Source organism: Gavialis gangeticus, unplaced genomic scaffold (assembly GCF_001723915.1).
Source record: "Gavialis gangeticus isolate Ggan-Ray unplaced genomic scaffold, GavGan_comp1, whole genome shotgun sequence".
NCBI classification, from domain to species: Eukaryota; Metazoa; Chordata; order Crocodylia; family Gavialidae; genus Gavialis; species Gavialis gangeticus.
Window position 1 is genome coordinate 26,723,605 of NW_017729022.1, and position 22,782 is coordinate 26,746,386.

The following is a 22,782-nucleotide window of genomic DNA, read 5'->3' on the forward strand; positions in this document are numbered from 1 at the left end:
TGTACACTCATATGTGATAACATAGTGTAGTTTGTTCTTGCTTCCACAGATAATATAAATCATGTTTTTAGAATATTTATAAAATTGTTAAGTAGCCCTGTAATCAGGTTTTAACCATAGATGTCTTCCCTGACTGTAGAGCTCAGCCAGTGGGGAACATGTTAGCTCCCAAATGGACATAATTGTGCTCATAAGTACTGATCACCTGCACTCAGATTGCTGTCTCCCATTTATCTGGTAAGGACTAGTTTCTAAAATGTGTTTTTTCCTGTCTACTTCTGGAGGGTGAAATTATGGTTTTGCACTTATGTGCGTACTGTGGGTGTCTAAGTAACTGTCTACATGGTACAGATATTGCACAATGAACTGGTTAGTTGTGCAATTACCTGGAGACCAGCTATACATGCAAAGTAGCTATTATATAATAAAAAGCTCCAACCAACTATAAAGTTAGACCTCAAAAATGTGTACTAACTTTAGAACTGGTTGCTACTGAGCTTTAATTTGCACTTGGAGCAGGGTCGCCCCTGTGACTGAGAGCCCGTCAGGTGACAGGGATCCCAACTGCGGGGTGGGGGGGGCACCATGCCCAGCATGAAATCCCCGGGCCCCGGAGATCATGGCTGCTGAGATCCCTAGGACTCTAGGGTGTAGGAAACTGGGATGCATGGGGCTTCCGACCACAGGAGCTTGCTTCTTGGCAGAGCAGGGGAAGTCCAGGATGGAATCTCATGGAATCTCATGCATGATCTCCCAATTGCGCCTCCTGTCATGCACATGTGGTATGACAGGAGATGTGACTGTGAATCGCTCATTGGAGCCCATTGTACCTTTACCTGCACATGTAGAGGGGGTCTAACTGAATGACATAATCTGTTCTTCATGCAGTTGTAGCTACAGAATTTTGGCCACAGTTATTTTCACTGTGAAAGTGTTAAAACCGTTGATTTTTAACAGTCAATTGCTGGCCACTGTGAGCTTACCTAATTATATATTTAGCACTGTTAGATGTGCATCTATGCATGATTCACAAGATAAACCCAGAGATTTCAAATCATCAAGGGCGATGCACAGGGCTGCACATGCACCCCCCAAGTGCGGCGGTGCATCCCCTACAAAAAGGTGCAGTCAGCCTGCAAGCAGTCACAGTTCACCACCCTTCCTCCCACCCGCCAACACCGCCGGTGGCATCTGCAGGTGGTCAGTGATCCCCTCTGGCCGCCACTGCAACTGCCAGAGGCATCTGCAGGTGGTTGCCGACCCTTGGGTGGCACTCGCCTCCCCACTCCTCCCCCCCCAACACCACTGGCAGTGTCTGCAGGCGCTCCCGCTTACTGCCGCTGAGCTCCTGCCACTGCCGTGCCCCCCTTAGCCGCTGGGGGCATGTGTCATTCATGCAAATTAGGAATCCACAGTGTCAAAAACTCTAACCTGTTGTGGTCTTTCTGAATTCTTTGCAACAGAAACATTGCTCTGTTATGTTATTTTCCCATAGTCAAAACCAAGTAAAAAGTAAAAGCTTAAATTTTCTGAGAGGGGTCTTGAGTCTAAAACTATGGTATTCAACCAGGGGCTGCATCATCCTGGAGTGCCACAACACAGGCTTTGTCACTGCAGCAGCAGCCAGGTAAAACTGCCTTGTGCATAATCCTGTTGCTTTAGGGCTGTGATCAGCCAAAACCAGGCAGAAGCTGGCTGGGCTGTAGTCCTTTCCTATCTGAACCCTCTCATGTTCCTCCCAAGGAACAGAAGCATACAGGATAGTTTCACTGTTTCCAGGAGGACTGCTGGGGACAGGGAAAGGCTACACAGTATCAGGCAGCTCCTGCCTGCTTTAGGCTGATCAGAGCCCTAATGCAGGAGGAGCATGTGCAGCTGCTACAGCTCTTCCCAGGTTGGTTTTGCGGCAGGTATGGGGCAGTTTTACCTGGAGGCAGCAGAACCCAGTGAGAAGCACTGAGATAAGCTGAAGCAGCACCACCAGTGCATCTCAACCACTGGTGCAGCAACATTCAGAAAGGTAGTGGAGGGTGTGCTGACTGAGTCAGAAATGGTTAAGAACGAAGTAGTGTGACTGCAGGGGGCCAGGGGACTGGAGTAGCAGTCACAGGTGTCACCTCTGTGTATGTATGTGTTGTGGCGGATTATGCATTGTGGCTGCCAAGCTGCACCTCTGTGAGAACTGCTGTGTTAACTAAAACTAGAACTACTAGTTAATTAAAACATATTAATACATTAAAAATAACAAGTTAGCATATAAATTATATACAACAGATGGGTAAAGAGTTTCTAGTGAAACAAATTGTAGCATTTTTTATGAGCTCAGAAAGCAAGAGGGACAGAATGTGAGGCCTAAAGGTAGGTAAAAAAAGAGGCGGTTTTCAACTGATATATGAAGCAGAATGGAAACATAGCTAGGCAAAACTATTATTACTATTGCTACTACTTATGCATGATTTCAGGGCTCAGGGATTGCAGAGCACCTCACAGACATAGACATAATTCTTAAGTATGCATCTTTAGCCTGTATCATGGTGGTTCATTTTCCTAGTTTGGCAGCATAATGCTCAAATACAAAATAAACTCTATGGGCATCTATACACATACATTTTTGCCCATTTGGCGCATCAGAGCAGACTTAGTCAAAAGTGCGCCACCTGCATTTTCTCAGTGCTAATGCTCATTTTGTTAATTATACAACTGCATGCATTGCAGTGCCAGGTGCTTTTCAAAGCACCTGCTGCTGCAGAGCAAGCATGTGTACAAATGCCCTATGGCAGGGGTTTTCAACCTTTTTTTACAAGTGTACCCCTTCTGCCTCAACATTTCAGCTCATGTACCCCTTTATATTTTTTCTTGTTTTTAAGGGGGGGGTGCAGATCAAGGCCACTGTGGTGAGGAAGGGAGTGGGACTGGGACTGGGGCTGGGACAGGGGAAGGTGCTGCACAGCCGGGGCAGAGTGCGGGACGGAGCTGTGAGAGTGGTTCATCCGGGGACTGTGGGAAGGGGAGGGTGGTTCCCACCACTGTGTGCACCCTGGTGGAGGCCCGGGAGGCATATGCCCCCTAGATCCATGTGTGGAGTGAAGGGAGTTTCTGCTGCAGGCTGGACTCTGCACCTCGCTGCTGCTACCCCAAGAGCTGCACGATGCCATGTGCCTGCTGCTGCCGGGTGGGCAGGGGACAGACAGACACACACGCAGATGCAGACACACATACAGACACCCCTCCCCCAGCAGGTAAGTGTGTGTGGGGGGAAGGAACAGGGGGGGCGAGATCAAGAATGGCGAGGGGGAGTGTGTTTCTGTGAAGAGCAGGGCTGGGGTGGGGGCGAGGGCAGCAGTGCCCCTCTGAGGGCCACACAGGCACTGAGACTTACATGCAGCGCCTGCTGCTGCCACCACATCGTGCACCGCCACCACCACTGCTGCCACATCCTGACCACTTTCCCATGGCCAGTCACATGTGCAGCTCTGCAGGCTGCTGACGGGCCTTGTGTGTGGCCAATCACACACCGCCCGTCACCAGCCCACAGAGCTGCACATGTGACTGGCTGTAGGAAAGCGGCGGTGGCGGTGGCCACTGCGTGTGAGCCCTCCGCTCCCCCACATCCGGCCAAGTGGCACATGTGTCTGTGTGGAGGCCCACAGAGGGGCACTGCTGTCTCCTAGAAGTGGGCACAGAGAGTGAGCTGAGGTGGGGGGCAGGGATACACTATGGTGTGCTCCTTGGGGCTAGTGACATCCAGTGCACCCCTCCCTCTTCCTCTAAGAAGCAAAGTATGGGAATGTGCTGGGGGAGACGCTGCCGCCATGCCCCAGGGCATGCTCTGTCCCCACCTGCTCACTCATGCGTACCCCCTGCAACCTTTCTAAGTACCCCTACGGGTACACATACCCCTGGTTGACAACCCCTCATCTAAGGGATAGTTCAGTATTAAAAAGGACTGGTATTTAGGGTACAGGTTGTGCTTTGTGCACCCAATATAGAGTCCTGTCTCTTGCACACACTTGCTGAGGCAAGAGTGGCCCAAGTTATTCTATATATAGAATTCTTCCTGAAAAATTATTACCAAAAATAAAAAGAGGTTTATTACAGCAAAGCCTGCCCTTCAATAACTGAGATTTTTTATGATTATGGGAATAGGTGTCCAGTTAACTGACTTTTTGTTTATGCCTACTGCAGCCCTGCTTGTGAGCATAGAAGCACTTCTAAGGGTTGGAAGGAACCTAATTTTCTTTGAACATTAAATTTTTGGCTTGTCTGTCTGCTGAGATTGGTTATGTGAGCTTGCCTATTGCAGAACCAGTACACTGTCTCTTTAAGAGAAGTTGCTGGAAACTGAAACAGGGAGCGTATGTTGTTTTGTGATCCAGTTGAGAGCAGAGAGTGCTGTTGGTTATTGTACAGAGTTGTCTGCAGAACATTGCTAGATTCTTTTCATGAAGATAATAAACAAGATTTGTTTTTATCAAGAAGTATGAACTACTAGGATCTAATCTGAGAAACAGAATATTGCAGGTCACAGTTTATATGCTATCAAGCTAGTGAGTTCAAAGTCAAATTCTTTAAACTAATCCATTTTCCTGGTAGACAGAACATTTTTGCAAGTATTTAATAATCTTTACTTTAGGAGATCAAGGGCAACTAGCTCCTAGTCAGCATGTAGTCCTTAGCAATGTAAAAGGCACCTACCAATTCCTAAATTGCTCTTGGCTGACTTCTTATTTGTGGAGAACCTCTGAACTGTGCAGGTTTGTACATTACAAATCTGTGTCTTTCTAATAATGTTTATTAAAGTTGCATTAACATGAATCAAAAAGCACCACGACTGAAAGAAACTTGGGGGTCTTGATTGACCACAAGATGAACATATGCCATCAGTGTGATGCTGTAGCTGGAAAACAAACCAAACTCTGGCATGCATCTACTGATACATCTCAGGCAAAACCAGGGACATCATCTTCCCACTCTACTCTGCCTTAGTGAGGCTGCAGCTAGAGTACTGCATCCAGTTTTGGGCTCCCCACTTCAGGAGGGACATGGATAAGCTTGACAGAGTTTAGAGCAGAGCCACCAGCATGATCAAAGGCCAAGAGAGCAAGCCTTATGAGGAGAGGCTAAGTGACATGAGACTCTTCAGCCTGGAGAAGAGAAGGCTCAGAGGGGACGCCCATAGAGGGGACTTGACAGCAATCTATACGTATATAAGGGGGGTGCACCAGGATCTGGGAGAACAGTTGTTCACCAGGACAACCCCCCATAAGGGATAACTAGGTCTAACGAACACAAACTTCTGGTAGGCCAATTTAGACTGGACATAAGGAAAAACTCCTTTATGGTCCGAGCATCCAGGGTCTGGAACAGACTCCCCCCAGAGTCTGGTGCAAACATTTACTCTAGACTCATTCAAAAGGTGTCTGGATCCCATCTTTCTGGGATCATTTGACCCTAGTAGACTTGCTGCCTATGGCAGGGGGGCTGGACTCAATGATCTTGCGAGGTCCTTTTCAGCCCTAATGTCTATGAATCTATGAATCAATTTTAAGAAATTACAAATATGGTGGCCCTGGAATAAGATCTGAAATGACTCATCTTAAAATGTTAAGGGTAGTTAGGAGAATAAATGGGAATACATAGCAAATATTATTTAATGTATTAATTAATGTTCAGCAGCAACCTATGCTTTCTCTTTAGAAAAAAAGACTAAATTCCAAGGTTGTAGTTATTTGCTGTGTATCTGTAAGGGCAGCAGACAACATACAACAGTTGAAATTGATACAAATGGGTATCAATGGGGATACTTTTTGTCTTATTAGGAGAGCTAAATATAACTAATGCTTTTAAATGGAAAAAAGCATTAAAACTCTTTAAAGTCTTGGGCTAAAGCCTTTCCTGGCTTGGTTCCTCCTCCCAAAAAGAGGCACACAGGACAGTTCTACCTGCTGCCCCTCCATGCGCTTTGTATTTCAGGAGATGCTATATGGAGTCAAGGCAGCACAACAGTGGTCCCAGGGCTGCCACCAAATTCAAAAAGGCTTTATAAAGGTTGAGAACCACTGCCTTAGACTAAGGTAATAATAACACAGAAGCAAGCTTTTGAACAATTGAGTAATTATTTCAGTTTAGGAGGTTGTGAAATTAGAGAATCACATCGGGAATATGAAAGTCTGTGATAGGGATCTGAATTTGGGTGTAGCCAGCTTCTATTCTTAATGGACCACCCTAACTTCAATATTTATAAAATGCAACTGTTAGATAAACCTCTGGGCAAATATACAGTACAAAGCATGACTTGGTATGCTGCAAAGCTGAATAAAAACATGTAACTCTCCCTTCAATTATTCATGCCAATTGCAAGCTTCCCTTACTACTTCTGGCACAAGATGGTGAAGGGAGATGGGCTTTGCCCTAAAGATCAGCAAACTCGGGCTTCAGTGGAGCAGTTGAATTCTAGAGGTCAGAACTTGTGCCGGCTTTCATCTCCTCACATTTGAATCTCCAGACTGCACAAGCTTCAGCTCCTCACCTGAGCTTGCATGTTGTCTTTGCCAGGACTGTCCAACTGGCAGCCCACTGGCTGCATCCAACCTGTAAAGGGTTAACACCCAGCTCATGAACTCCCACCCAGCCACTACCCCTGCTGCTTCTGCTGGGGTATCTGGATGGCCTCCTCCCTCTTCCAAGCTTCTGATGGTGGTGGGGCAAGGCAGTCCATCCAGTGGGGGCATGCTGCCTATGCAGCAGTGGTGGTAGGGGGTCTGCACAGCCCGTGTGGCAGGAATCCCATGCAACATGCAGTACACAGGCTCACAGCTCAAGGGGGGAGTTGCCTGGGGCTGCTCAGAAGTTGGACAGCCCTGGTGTATGCTATCACTTTTAACTGTATCTTTTGTACGTACTTAGCAACTGTCTCTAAGCGTGGTTGTATTTACATGCAGTATGGTAAACATGTTTGGTAATCATGGCACCTGACTGTGTGCCATCTGTGCTAGAGGTCTGACTGGCACACAGCTGACTAAACTATGCCATTATACTCTTGAGCTTCATAGATGTGAATTCTTACCCTTGCTTCTGAATCTGCTTAGCTTGCTTGCTGCAAATATAGTTGAAAGGACTTGGTAGCCTGGGAGGTCCATTCCAATCCTGTGTTCCCATGGACATTCCTTTATTTCCTCTGACATCCCAGTGAGGTAGGATGCACTGCAGCATACAGAGCTCTTCAGAAAAATTCTGGGAAATTTCAGTGTCTTGAGTATTTTTGCCAATTTTTGTTCAGTTTTCTGTTTAGCTCTTTCTTTACATGCCACTGGTGCTGCTCTGTGTAATGTGCTCTGGACATTGCTCTGTGGTTTTCCAGAACGCAGAGATTCAAATGCATTCAGTCCCAGTGGAATATGTGAATGTGAGAGCAGCACTGATACTGGGTTGTATAAAAAGCTGTTGTGGTTGCAGCTGAATTGAACTTGTTATTAGTATGTTATGGTCTGGTTACAAAAATATAGTTTGACTTCTTAGTTCTGAAATTGTCTACAATCATGTTACAGTTACATAAATGGCTCCAGATACCAACTTGTCTCCTGCAGACAGACCCTGAATAATTTGATTTGTTTGATATCACCATTCTTTTCACTGGAATAAACTGGGGTTTTTTAATATTTTTTCATCAGCTCATTTATCTTTTGGGCCAGCTTGTTCCTTTTTAATAAGATTTCATGTCTTTTCCAAGAATTTACTGAATGAGCTGGAGATAGAGCTGCATCCAATTGCCCATACATAAGACATTTTACAATCATGAGACACAACTGTATTTAAAATTACTTTCTTGTACTCAAAGAAACTTTTGTAGTAAACACATAACACTTTTATAAAAATGTTTAGCCTCTCCCATTATTAAAAGTGAAAAAAGGCATGAAAGATTTATTAAAGGAATGTACTGATATTGCCTTGATAAGAACAAAGTAGTTGATGGGGATATTAAGTATGAATGCATTTGACTGACTTTTACTTTTAAAATATTTATTTTTTAGAAATGCTGGCTCTCTTCTACAATATCCAAGAGAGTTTTCAGCTGTGGAGTAACTGACCTATTCCATCATAAGAGATATATATGATTATTGCAATGGAATCACAAGAATATCATATGCTTCACAGGCAAATATGTAAGCAGAGTCCTTGGCTTGAAAAGCTATAAATGTAAACCAGTGATTCTCAAACTTTTTAGACTTAAGGCACCCCTGGATAGAGTTGAGGCACCCCTCAAAAATGCTAGCTCTTTGTTTTCACTCTTTTACTGACCACAGAAAAATATTAGAGCAGTTTTTGTTTATAAAGAACTCACAACTATGGATTTCTGTTTAAAATCTCTGGGTTTATCTTGTGGATTATGTTTGCATAGCTAACAGTGCATATCACCTTGTAACACCATTGAAAGGATATCAAGGCACCATAGGGTGCTGTGGCACCCTGGCTGAGAATCACCGATCTAAACAGACAACATAATAAGCATATAAAAAATCTGCTTCCACAGAGAGGCACTGATGCTACAACTCTTTTTCTTTCTATTCAGAGTTGGAGACTCCTATCACTTTTGGAGCTGAAGCAGGACTCCCTTGGCTAATATTCTTAATAGGTCTCATCACCTGTGGAGTGGAGGGGGCGGAATCATATCACTCAATACCATTACAATAATAGACAAGGAATTGGTAAAATTAGCACTGTCTTGTTCATTTCAGTAGGCATTTAAATATAGTTTACCATCTATTGATTAATATTTGGGGCAAAGAAGACTTGCTTTGTAAGTCTCTCTTAAGATTACTTTAAGAAAGGGTTTGAAAAATAGAGGAGGGTAGCAGCAAGGTAGACTTAGGCCTGAGCCAAAAACTAATTTAATCCAATTAAAAGTCTGCTGTTAACTTCACAAGGGTTTTGAATCATGCCCTTGAGTAAGGGTGGCTACCAAGATAATTAGTTCCATAGAAGAGCTGAGGAGAGAGCAGAAAGTAGAAATATTTGCTTGACTGTTCTGACAAAATAAGCCTTTTTGGCTAATTGTGAACATGGAATAAACAGCAAAAACTGGGTAATGTTGTACCATGGGCAAAGTCTGCCAGAGGAGCAGGGTAGCTTGAGGAAATGTGGGAATGCTGTGTAGCAGTCGCATAGTTCACCGGATATGGCTCAGGAGAGGAATGTCTGTACTTGGCTTTGACATACCGCTGCCCTGGGACTTTGGACAAGTTCCTTCAATGGCTGTCTCAGTTTCCTGATGTGCAAACTGGGGGGTGACTCCTTTGCTTTTGCCAAGGGCCTTGAAATGTATGGATGAAAAACTTGCTTATAAGAAAAAGGTGTTATAAAACAGAGAAAATAAGTGATATGGTGGATTAAAGAGCTGCTTAGTGACTTACAAGGGGAAAACAGTTAGTTTTCACTGTTTCAATGAGTTGTCAGTGTGCTCAGAGAGAAATGCAACACAGCTAAGTGCCCACAAAGCAGCAGCACCCATTTCTGTACTGCTTTAAATCATCATTAAGAAACACTCCCAGTTATGATGTATAATAAAAGAGGGGAAAAACAGGTTCAAATTACAAGTGTTTGTTACACTGTGCCCTAAATTGTGTGGGTGTTTGATTCATTCTGGATGGTGTGCATGAGCTCGGAAGTGGAGGAAAATTAGAGGGTGGAAAAGAAAAGAACAGTGTAAGGGCCCTGCCACATGTTCAAATTAAAACTATAAGCCAGCTATAGTGTTATCACACATTTTCAAGCACTAACTTTGTAGCTTGTCAGCTCTTTTTAGACTTGGATAGACATTTTTATTGTGTGATAATTACTTTGCTCATGTGGCTGGTCTACATTTTTTGCACAGTTAACCAGTTAATTGTCTAACATATGTCAGGTATAGTAATATACAAACAAAGCAAAAATATATACTTCATAGCTATTCTGCAAGTAAATGAAACTATGGCCCAACACTGTTGTAAAGGAGGCAAAAAGAGCCTTCTACTTCTCTACCTATAACAGTAAAACTTGGCCAGCTGAACTATTTTGCCTCAGGAACTGGTTAATCAACCTAGACTGCATACCCCAGCCAATAGGCATAAGCACTGACTGCTGTTTGGAACTGTTGTCAGCCTGCTTCCCTGACAAGATCAGCTGAAGTAACTGGGAAAGAAAATTCTGCCCCAGGTCAGGCTATGCCCCACCACCTTTGAGTGAATGTAACTTTATCACACATGCTTAAGCTCAGGAAGCCCTGATCAGTATGACAGCACCACCTATATAACGGATCCATGTCTCTCCTGGCTGATAAAAGATAAAAACATCTAGATCACTCTCACAAGGTACAGACCAAGACACAACAGGGGACTGCTCTCATTTTCTGAGAGTAATTGATTCAAACTGAATGCAAACAAGACCAAAATAATGCTGGCCAGAAAGGGGAAATGCCTCAAAGAACTGATTATGATAGTGTCTCCACCTTTGACTAACGTATGTATTTATTGAATCATGCTGCTTTGAAGCCTTTGGGTCTTGTTTGTTTGACCCCTCATTATTCAGATTTGACTGATTTTTACTTTAAAAACATTTAATTTTTAGAAATGCTGGCTTTCTTCCACAATATCCAAGAGGCTTTTTCAATTGTGGAGTGGCTTACTGAGCTTACTGTTGCAACAGTTCCCAGAAGTGCCTTCTTTTACCTGAAGACTGCTAGCAAACTTTATCCCTTTTTCTGGGGACTGGTTAAATACTGGAGATGAATACATTTGCCACTTCCAGGTTGATTACTGTATCTCACTATAGCTGAGGATATATGTAACCCCGGTGGTATGTGGAGGGAACCCCCTCTCTAACTGAACAGATGTCAGCGGGTGCGTGTACACAGTGGGATCGTGGCTGCCTAGATGCTGACCAGCTCTCCCCTTTTCCCTACAGAGCAGAGCAGAGACCAAGGACACCCAGTGATATTTAACTATTTATCTTCTTTACTACCTACCTACTGTTTTCTTGTAAGGGGCTTTTGAGGGTAGATGCTCAGATTACCATCATGGCTGCATCAGAGGTTGGGAACTGAATGGGTACAGATACTGAAATATCCATTTACTTCTAGACATGGTTTAACCCAGTCAGGCCAGAGACACATTAATGAGGCAATGGAAGGAAACTTGCACTACAGTTGTCCAGTTACCTGCTATGTGGATAATCGGAGAACCTCCGTTCTGAGAACTGTTGATCGTGCAGTTTTTCCAGTCACCATATCCACTTACAAATTATGATTAAAAGGTGAAAAGAGAAGAGAGCCCTCTGCAGACTTACTGCTGAGCAGGAGAGTTGTTCTGGAGAGAGAGAGAGAGAGAGCGCAAGCGAGCAAGGCATTGACCGAGTCTGTGAGGTTGACCTCCTCAAGGAACTTCTGGGTTTTTTTATCATAGAGCACATACATTCCGATCAGAGAACCTGGTGAAAAGGATTCTAGGTTTATTTCACCTTTATGTAGTCAGGGGAGTCCAACTCATTTGTTCCTGTGGGTCAGATCCAGACCGCAGGGCTTCTTGCAAACTGGACAACCTGCTTGTTTGTCACCCCTGCTGCTAGAGTCTGCTACATTGGCGTGACTCTGGAATTTGTGGGGTGAATGGCACTGCCACTTGCCTTCCTTTATCCCCTGGTACCAATTTTAATCACCCACAGTGACCAAAGACACTGAATTCAGCAGCAGGCAAAGGAATGAGATGGGAAGTCATGGCAGCATTCACCCCCTGGTGTTTCAGAGTTGTGCCAACGAGCAGCTCTAGCAGTGGTGGACAGCCCTGATGTAGTGGAGCTGAATAAAATTGAGTTACATCAGTGTTAATTTGGTGTGCTGTGTACTCTTTTTTTACACTTTTAGATTGCTAAACCCTGGGTGAAAAAAGCCATTGTGGAATCTTTACCAAGTCAGAGCAAGAAATCACAGTAAATAAAGTCAGGCCACCATTTAAAGAGTTTTAAACCCACCAAAGGGAAATTTGCAATAAAGGGCAGGGAGATCCCTTTCCTGTTCAATCATAGTTGAGTGAAATGTTGTATTTCCTGGGACGGATAGGAGCTCAAAGTTTATGGAACCTCCAAAAAGAAAAATCAGGTACGCAAAGTACGTATTAAGGAGCATTTCCCAAAGATGGTTCATCTCTTATCCCTGCTACAATCCCTTTTTACACATGCAAATAGACAGTTAGGTCAGCAGGTATCTGACTGGTATGTGCAAAGGCACTTTCTGCGCCCATGATCAAATAAGCAAGTCATGCTGTGCTCTGGCCAGAATTTCTGTTAGCATAGACATACTGCAGTATGCCATGGATTGGCACTCTCACTAGCACCTGTTATGATTCAAGAAGCTAAGAAAGGAAGGGAAAAAAAGTCAAGCTTTATTCGTAGTATTTTTAACAACTTGGCAATTAATTGATTTATTTCAAACAGGCTTAATTCCTTCCTCCAACCCCAATAGGCAGAAACCCCACTCGTGTTCAACAATGCACTTTTCCATATAAATCTCTCATTATCAGCTGTGTAAAGAAGTTCAAGCTGTTGTTGCAAAATACTTATTTGCATACAATCATGCCCTCCTGATGGTTTTAATTTTTTTTTAATATGCAGCCTGTTGTTATAACCCCATTACTGATCTACCTATACACAGACAGAGTGCGAACCTTATAGTTTTCATTCAGACCTGACTTCAGTTAAATCAAGGTCTGTTTGGTCTTACTAAAAATGATAGGACTTAGCCTACTGTGTAAATGGTATGTGATTGTATTGTTTGTCTTGTGCTGAGCAGTTACAGACTCTTAGCCTTTTAAGTCAGTTTCCTGTTGCAGGAAAAATCAGTGATGTGGAGTCTGAACATTGTCTTAGCCTAACTTTTTTGTTCACATTAGGTACACTAGTCCTTGAACAGAGGTGGTCACAGACAGGGCATAGGTGGACCCCTCTTCCAGGAATCGTAGCCCAGACAGAAGTGCCTGGTTGCCAGGAAGCTTCCCTCCACAGACGGAGGTTAAGGTACAGAGCGACTTCTCTCATTCTCTTCCACAGCTTCCACCTCAAGATAATGAAAAACTGGAAAGGGTGGAAAAGAAGATACCAGAACAATTAGACAACACTTATAGAGTGAAGCTACTGTAAGATGCTTATTCTGTTTAATTTATCAGAAAAAAAAATCGCAGGGTTACTTTTCCCAAACCAGACCTACTTATATGGTGAGAAGACTTTTGATAGATGAGAGTCCTCCAGCAGGTAAAAGCATAATATGAGCCAAAAGTTGGAAGCTGAAGCCAGCAAATTCAGACTAAAATTGAAGTGCACATTTTCAATACAGCAATTAACCATTGTTATCACTTATTAGAAGTTGTGGATTTTCCATCATTTCCAGTCTTGACTTAAATACTAGATAGCTTTCCAAAAGACACATTATGCATACGTTTCAATTTCTACAGCTTGAGTGTTATGTAGGAGATCTGGCTAGATCAGGTTTGGCCAACCTGCTGCACATGTACCACAAATGGTACAGGCAGCTGTTGTGTGTGTATGTAAGCAGCAGACCAGGGAGGGGACAGGCAGCACAACAACAGAAAACTATTCAGTATTGAAGTCAAGACTAGAAATGATGGAGAGTCCACAACTTTTGGTAAGTTGCAAAAATGGTTAATAACTCTATTTATAATTTGCACCTGTCCAGGCTGCTCTCAGGTATGCCTCCTTTTCTCCCATGAAATGCTCCAAATATTGATAGGCCCCAGTCAAGTCATCCACAGTGTCCCTCCATGGCTGCCCCTGGGATCACAGTATCACACCAGGTTGTGGGCAACCAGGTTTGAAGACACTCAAGGAAACAAGGTGCTGACCAGAGTCAGGAGAAGCAAGCAAATATAGGGATAGGCTGGGTCAGGAAGCCAGGAGGTCAGTCTGAGAGTGAGGTCTAGGAACAAGCTGAGTCAGCAAGCTAGAAGATCAGGCAGAGCAGCATAGGACTAGATTAAGCCCTGTTGCCTAGACAATTCCTGTGCACAGTCAGGGGTGGGGGTTGGGAAAGTGGAGGATCAGCTGACCCCAACAAGCCACTCTGTTGCCAGAGAGTGGGTGTAGGACCATATAATGCTGGAGGCTTCAGGACAGCCTTGACCAAATTGGGTGACAAGCTGCAGTGTGGCAGGCTGAGGACACAGGTTTAAGGTTGTAGTATGGTACTTGGTCTGTGGCAAGCTTGAGAGCAAGCCTTTGGGAAGACCCCTGAGCAGCCTCACCACTGTATTTCTAGGTTTGAATTTTACATGAGGGAGTGAAGAGGTGGACTGTGCTTGGAAACATCCTCTCAGGAGCAGACTGCTGCTGCAATATAGACATCCCCTTTAAATACAAAAGTCCCAAGAAGCACTGCTTAATAGGGCTGTGTGAAATGGCACTGTTCCATTTTGACTTCAGTTTTGAGGTTTGGACAAAACAGAGTTTTGTTTTGAATTTAATTTTGAGTCGAAACAGCTGTTCCCTTTCACTTCGTTGAAACAGTGAGGCTGTTTCGATGCTGTTTCGACATTTCAACCAACCATTGGGCTGAAACCATTGGGGAAAGGAACTCAGCCCAGCTGAGTTCAGCTTCTAACTTTTGGCTGACTTCCCATCCCCAGCCCAATCTAATGTGTTGGATGGGAAGTCAGCCCAGCTGGGCTGACTTTCCTTCCCCAGTCCCATCGTAGGGCTGGAGAGAGGAACTGAGCTCAGTTCCTTTCCCCAACCTGATTGCAGTGCTTGGGAAGGGAACTAAGCCTGGGCTCAGTTCCCTTCTCCCACACTGTGACTGGCTTCCCACAGCCCGGTGTGGGAGACAGGGAGAGCCAGGGCTGTGCTCCTGGCTGCTGCTGGGAGCGCAGCCCTGGTTCTCCCCTGTCTCCCACCACCTCACTGCTGGCTGCTTCAAAATTTGAAACGTTTTGAAACTTTCGAAACATTTCAACTAGCCTTGTTTTGTTTTGAAGCCCTTTGCTTCAATTCGATTTCGCTGTTTTGAGCTCGAAATGAGTTGAAACAGTGTCAGATTGAAACAGCTGGCAAAATTTCACACAGCCCTACTGCTTAGCTCCCTTCTAAGACTAATACATAGTTTTCCTAGAGATTAAATAAGTTTTCATCTCTCAAAGTTCCCCAGGAAACTGAATGCCTGCTTCTGGCCATGCCGGGAGGTAAGTTTTCATGGTGCTGAACAGCAAAGTGGAACAACTTCAACAGGAAAGGCTGAGAAATCCTACTCCGAAATATCAGCATTTCCTGTGAGATGTGTGTTTGAATTCCCTCGGGCAGAGAATGAATTGGAACGCAGTTCTCTCACATCTGAAGTGAGTGCCATCCTGAGTGTGCCATTAAATAAAGAGAGGATACTAGATTCTTCCTTTAAGATAGGGCTGGCTTAGGCATGTACCTCCCCAAGATGGTTCAGGGTTGTAAATGCTAATTGGGTACACATGAAGGGGTGTGAGTGATTCCAAGCAGCCAGGATGGAGATGAGTAAGTCTTTGAAGGTTTAAGTCACATAACCTTCCTTGGTAATTCTCACTGCCTGGCTTAGGTGGCTTTCTACTTAGTGTGATGGCTATTATGAGGTACCTAACTGTTCCCAAGCTGGCAGAAGAAGATAATTTTTTTTGCAATTTCTTAGTTGGTCCAATAAAATGTCTTAGTTGGTCCATTCATCTCTGAACCAAGAATTCTAGAGTTTTGCATAACTCTTCCCATGTACTCCATAGGGAGCCTGGGTAAGGGTTTGCACTAGGCAACAAGGTGCTTTGAAGTGGTGCCTAAGTCCTTTTGCAGATCTAGCTCTTTGTTTCTTTCCTGCCAAGTCTGTCAAACAGGGATCATGCTCTTGTCTTGCTGTGAAAATCCAGAAATAAATGTATTAGCATTGTATAAGCACCAGAGAAAACACTGTAACAAAATGAATAACTGGGTATTTATTGTAGGCATGACTTAAGTAAATGTGGTAGATGTCCTTAGATGCATTTTGAAGATGAAAACAGCTTCATTGCCTGTGCACAAAATGAAGTTGGGGACCTATGGAAAAACAGTCTAGGACTATAGAATTAAACTGTATCACACTGTGTATGCACAGGGAAGTTGAATTAAGGCTGGTATTTCCTAAACTTTGAAGAGCTTTATTTTGCAATTGTAATCTTTTTTTTTCACATATTGTTTGTGTGGCGGGCTTGCCACTTTTGCCTGGCAAGCCAGGCTTGGAGAATGACACTTCAGATTGGTGAAACATTTCCACCAACCAGGTAGTGGCTGGGAGGGACTTGCCCTGCCCCTGCTCAGGGGTTGCGGGGTGAGGACTCCCTGGACCTGATTGAAGACTGTGCTTTGCAGGTCCAGTGGACTTCGGGGCAGGGCCTCTGGTGTAAATAAAAGTCTGGCATGCTCAGCAAGCTGGGCAGATGCAGTGAGGGATGGCAAGGAGAGAGGAGCTCCAGAGAAGACTGTCATCAGGACCCCACCTGAGCCTCGATGATGTGCGGATCGGTGCATGGCATTTAGGCTCCAGGAGCTGCTCAAGGCAGCTTGAGCCTGCGAACCTGGCAAGTGGCTGGGTAGGACAGTGTGTGGATTGGTGCATGGAGAGCCGTCCCTGGGAGCACTTCAAGGCTAGTTGGGCCCCATATGGTGTATGGATCAATGCATTGACAGCCGGCCCTGGGAGCAGCTCAAGGTTGCCTGTTCCAGGGTGTTCATGTTCATCTGTGCAGGGGTGTTAATTATTGCCTGCACTGTGGATTATCTGTACTGAGTTCCCAGTTACCTGTTCTGTTTTGCAGTCCCTCGAAGTGGTACAATGTGTTGATTGCAGGTTATGGTATATGGTGTCACATACCAATTCTACTGTAAATATTTAATGTCTCTTATTCATATTTATATAGCAATAAATTTGTATATAATTAAGTGCTTTCTCTTGGCCTGGCTCTATAGAGAAAAAAGGGAACTCCTCCCCGGTGGCAGGCCCCTCTTGCCTGACCTCCCCATCCTTTCCACTTGCAGACAGGGCACACCCCTGGGTGTACCTGGGCTACATCTGTATCGATACATATTAATTCTGTAGAATAAATAATGTGATGAATTATGGACAGAGACAGCCTAAACTTGGAATTCCTTTGCTGTTGTCAGTTTAAGTAGGATTCTGAATGTTGCTGCAACATACTGTAGCTTTTATATTTCATGAGACTTACCTCCCACTCAATGTTCAATGATAGTGGGCCAGTGGTTTAAGATTTGGGTCCAGTTTTGTACTCCTAATTCAGGCAGAATTCCAGCTGACTTCTTAAGGAGTTTTCCTGATCAAGGAGTAAAGGATCAGACCCCAGGTAGCCACTGCATAGTCCTTACTGTCTGTGAGGGCTTTGTGCAGTTAGGGAGAACAAAAACTCCTTAACTCTTGATACACCAAGGGTAACTTTACAGAGCATACCCCACCAAAGTGGTGGGGGGGGGTTATATAATTGACATTTTACTGTTCAGCATGTTCACAAGGTACAACCTGTTTTCCAGCTTCTGAAATGTTTGCTATGGACTGAGAAATGTGTTTTAAAAAGAAGTGTTTGTTATAATGTCAAATGAAGTTTGGAGACAGGGTATAATGAAATTATACAAGAGGCAGCTTTTGACAGTACAGAGAGACTTTGTACCAAATTTCATCCAAGAATGTGCTTTTATTGCTGAGTCATAAACCATGAAAAGCAGAGTTTATAACAGAAACACCAACAGAATTCTCGCCCTTAGCTGTGCTATTATTTTAATAATAGTTATATTAAGGAATTTTTCCCCCTAAAAACCAAAATGACTGCAAAGCAAACACATTTAAAAGGTCACTTAAAATTGTTTAATTAACATAACATAAAAGAGCAACTATTGATTGCAGTTTGAATGTAATGCTGAATGTTGCAAATATGTAAATCAGTCTTCCACTGTATTTTACATCACACTATAATTGAACTCCAAAAGTTATTTAAATTTTAAACCAGGACACTGATCTGAAAGGTCTCTCTTTCCTTTGTGTCATGTAGGCATAATAGTAATTCTCAGCTAGGGTGCCTTAAAATCAAGGGTGTTGTGGGGTGCTACTCACTGTTAGTACTAGGTGTGCAACCATGATTCACAAGATAAACCTAGAGATTTCAAATAGGAATTTATGATGTCAAAACATTCTGATTTGTTGTGGTCCTTCTGAGTTGTTTCCAACAGAAGAATCTGTATATTATATTTTGTAGTAAAAACCAAAGCAAAACATGAAAGTGAAGAGCTGACATTTTTGAGGGGTACCTAGAATCTAAGGAGGGGTGTCTTGAGTTTATAGAGGCTGAGAACCACTGAGACAGAAGAATTTTCCAGCTGTTCTGCTGTAGTCCCAGCAATTTTAACATTTGGAGAATTCTAAAAACTGTCATTGGGCTTCTGCTAGGGTTTTTTTTCCCCCCAAGTAAATGATTTTCATTATTATCTTTACTTCAAGAGGAGAATTAACAATAGAAAAAAATAACTAGTTGGCTTCCCCAACATAAACCCTGTTTTTAGAGTTATGTCCATATATTGAGTGTTCAAACCCCATGTTAGCCAGAGGGAGTATTAAAGACCTACTGTGGCATCAGTTCAAAGGGAGTGATTAAAGGGGAGAGTCCAGATCAGCTGGAAAGGAAAGAATACCAGATGTGGAGTTAACTGGAGTAGTCTGCCAAAGGGAAAGTAGGCCTGGTGTTGGACATGTTACCAGCTATTTGCCTGTTGTTGTGAAATAAGCAGCCAACAAGCAATGTCCAGCCTGAAGGGGATAACACCTAAGTTACAGGTGCCCTTGTGCCTGATGCCTGCTCTGACACATTCTAATTAAAATGCGTTGGAGCAGACGCAATTAGCATGTTCCAACAGGCTCAGCGTCACGTGTTTTCAGCATCCCTCCATTACAAAATGGTGGCAGGGGTACTTTAACTAATGCTCGTTGAACGTGCACCTCAAATTGAATGAGAGTCACTCTAATTAAAACACCCCCTCAGCCCCAGAACACATGTAAAGATGCCCAATTTTTTGCACCTGACAAAGTGAGACTTGATAATTGTTTTCCATTAACCCAAAATGCAAGTGTAGGGAATGCCTTGTTCTCCTTTCCCTTACAGACCAATGAACATGCTAGCAACACTATTTCTCTTTTTCTTTTATCTTCAGATATTGTCTCAGATTTCAGTCTGGAGTGCAGTCCCATCCCCTGCCACACCTTTTTAAACACATTTCTGGCTTGTAAGATCATGGGGTTTTTTCTTTTCATTAAGGTACTTTCTTTTCTTGATGAGTCTGTACATTGTGGCAGGGCACTTTTGGTGTCTGCCACTTTAAAGTTTGAGAGCTGGCAGCAGGGCAGCCTGCAGGTGTGGGCTAGCGCTAATGAGGCAGTCACATGACTGCAGGAGAGCCCTGGGATAGGAGGAGAGGGCTGAGATGCCTCCATTTTAGATCCAGGCTCCCAGGACTGAGGCAGCAGTTTGCTGGCAGCTGGAATAATGACACCCAGCTGAGCTCCTGCTCAGAACATCTTGGAGGTAAGGACAGGAGGTATGGGGATGGTAGGAGGCTCCTGATCCCAGGTATGACTTGAAACTACACCCTGCTGAGGAAGGATGGGCTGATGGGACTGCCCGTGGCAGGGTAATTCCCCAGATATACCAGGCCAGTTGCGTCCCCAGTGAAGGGTGGGTAGGGGCCCCCACTACTCCAGTGTGTAATTATGAGTGGGAACAGACTGGGTCAGGGGCTGGGGGAAGGGGACAGGCATGCCTAGAGAGAGGTACCTGAGCTCTGCAGGAGTGTAAGACTCCAGAGGTCCCAGAGAAGAGAGCTTGGAGCAGCAGGTAGCTTTCTGTGCCCCCCCAGCAGTGCCCTGCTGCACTGGGTTCCAACGCTACTCTGCAGAAGCAGTGGTGAGGACAGCACAGTGGGGAGCATCGCCGGTATCTGCTGCCTCCCCAGAGCCTGGGACTCGGACTGGGGCTGGGAGGCAGCTGGGGCTGGGATGGGGAGGCAGCAGTTGTTTACAGCCAACTTAGGCTCTGGGTAGCTGCTGTTAGCTATGGAGCCTGAGCTACTTGCAGCAGGGCTTTCATCCTCCCAGCCACCTGTTGGGAACAGGCCAGACTCTGGCTATCAGCAGCTACCCAGAGCCTAGGCTAGCTGCAGCTGGGAGGCTACAAACAGCTGCTGCCCTCCTGCCCGTGGCCCTGGCTGTCTCCTGGCTCCGGGCTCTGGGAAGGCAGTGGGTGCCAGCACTGCATCCATTGGGGCCAGGGCTGGGGCCACAGTGGCGAGGAAGCAGCTGTTTGTAGCCTCCCAGCTGCAGCCGGCCCTGGCTCTGGGGTAGCTGCTGCCAGCCATAGTGCCTGGGCTGCTCCCAGCAAGGCTTGCAGCCTCCCAGCCACCTGCTGGGAGCAGCCCAGGCTCCCAGCTGGTAGCAGCTACCCAGAGTCAAGGCCAGCTGCAGCCAGGAGGCTGCAAACAGTTGCTGCCTCCCTGTCCCAGCCCCAGTGCATGCCGAGGAAAATGGCTTTGTGTGCCATGCTTGGCATGCGTGCCAGGGGTTGACGACCCTTGGCCTAGGAACTCTGCAGACACAAATTACAAAAGACGCTACATTTTCAAATATCTTTATTTGATACCTCATGCAAGGAGGGGTCAGATTTTAACCCAATCAGCCATCTTTTGAAGCTGTTTGCAGCTGTGCACTTGTTCAGTCACAGATATAAACTGCTTGTTTGTTTGTTTTTGTGTTGTTTTGTCTTTTTGTGGCCAGATCAGGCAAAAATTGTCACTTCTGTCTGCACTCCAGATTAGCAACACTCTCAGTTTAAATAGCCTGATTATCCTAGAGCATAGTCAGACCCAAACTGGCAGCTAATTCAGGTACTGGTAGTATTGTGGCCATGCCAGCAGGAAACTCAGCATGGGCTAAATTACCCTGATATTTTTTTTTTTTTCAATGGGTTTTGGCAGCCTCTCCTGAGCTACATGTTGTCACAGCTAGAGAGTTACCAGGATAAAATCTACCTAGTTTAAAGATTACTTGGGTATGTTTTGTGCTGAAGTGCAACATAAATGCATGAAGATAAATATGTGCATAAATCTTTACAAGTCTGGAATCTTTATATCTCTTTCACTGCGATTTAAAAACAGACTTCAGATTCATCCTGGGTCTAATTATTTCCCTGGATTTAGACTCCCATCAAAATAGGGGCATGGGAGAGACAGCATTTGCACACGGGGTTTGAATGGCAATTAGTTCTGATTGTGGGGGGAGAGGGAGTGTTATCTTGGTCCTTCAAGAGTACAGTACTTCTAAATGTGCCATTTAGATAGTTACACACAGACCCAAACCGTCCCAGCTCCCTGGTGCACGGGCTGCAGTTTTGCATAGAACCTGTTCTGCCAGGGTCTCTGACTTGATATACAAGCCTCTGGGGATTGTGAAGGAGGGAATTTTGGCCCCTATACCCCAGCCACCTCACTTGCAGGATGGCCCAATCCCCACTCAAACATAGGGAATATGATTGCCTGTTGTCCTGCCTGCCTGTGAAGAGAAGAAGGCAATGCTTTCTTCGTTTTTCTCCTTTACATCTTGAATGATAAACCATAAACAATGAATGACTAAAATTGGTCCACATAACTACTCTCTTCATACTGACCCTGATGACCTGACTGATTTTAAGTCTGTGCCAAATGTCTGTGTTCTCATAGTGGAAAAAAGAGAGCATCACTCTTAATCTTTCTGAAAGGAGGTACTATACTGGGTATACACTCAACTAGCACCTTGAAAGACCAGGGTCCTAAAAACAGACGTTAGGTTTCTCTAGAGACAAAACCTTTTCCCCTGGGAACATACAGTGTACAAGCCCATTGTCCCACTTCACTCATAAAGTATCTGAGATAACACTCTTCCTCAGACAGTCTCTCCTAATACTTGCTTGCCACTTATTCTAGGGCCAAATTGCCCATGTAAAGGGCTATGCCACTCCCAGGTTTTGACTCTGATCCACCAGATCCATCAGAACAACCTCAAGTGTCTGTTTTCAGTAGTTGTATTTGGTAGCTATGTTGATCTGAGATGATAAAAAAATGCAAAACTCTAGAACTCTTGGTTCAGAGATGATACCTTTTATTAGACCAACTAAGAAATTGCAATCATCTCTGAACCAAGAGTTCTAGAGTTTTGCATTCCTGTTTTCGGTAGGGTATTCTTACAAAACCTGGTTTCTTGACTACAGGATTGGCTACTTTCTAAAATATTTTGTCTGCCAAGTCTAATCTCTATGACACAACCCACTACACAATGGCAATCCCTTACTATAAAAGCCTCAGGACAGGGACATGGTACGTCAAGATTAAGATGCAGTGGGAGGTGAAATTTAGAAGCTCAGATACCTCAATCCAACATTATTAGCCGTCTGGAAAAGAGCACACTAAATTTTTGTCGTGCCTAGAAAAAAGAGCTAAAACAAACAAGAAGTTAAAACAAATAAGAAACAAACAGCTTTTCCACCAACAATTATTTCTTGAGGGTGAGATTCACTGTTAGGTTGCTTCTGAAAATTCAGGTGTCCAATGTATCCATCAGTTAATTGGAACATTGAAAGATGGTGGGGAAAAAGATAGAAGTAAACACTGCTGAATGTAGCTGGTTTTTTGGATGTTATATTATTACTGGCAAATAAATCACAAACTATGGGC

General features: G+C 44.4%; 1 long non-coding RNA gene across 1 annotated transcript; it reads left to right on the forward strand.

Moving 5' to 3' along the window:
* The first annotated feature begins 1,972 nt into the window (after positions 1-1,972).
* Positions 1,973-22,226, forward strand: LOC109297010. The gene is made up of 3 exons (XR_002097146.1): positions 1,973-1,983; positions 9,595-9,599; positions 22,129-22,226. It is a non-coding gene; the product is annotated as an uncharacterized LOC109297010 (long non-coding RNA).
* Positions 22,227-22,782: the final 556 nt, after the last annotated feature.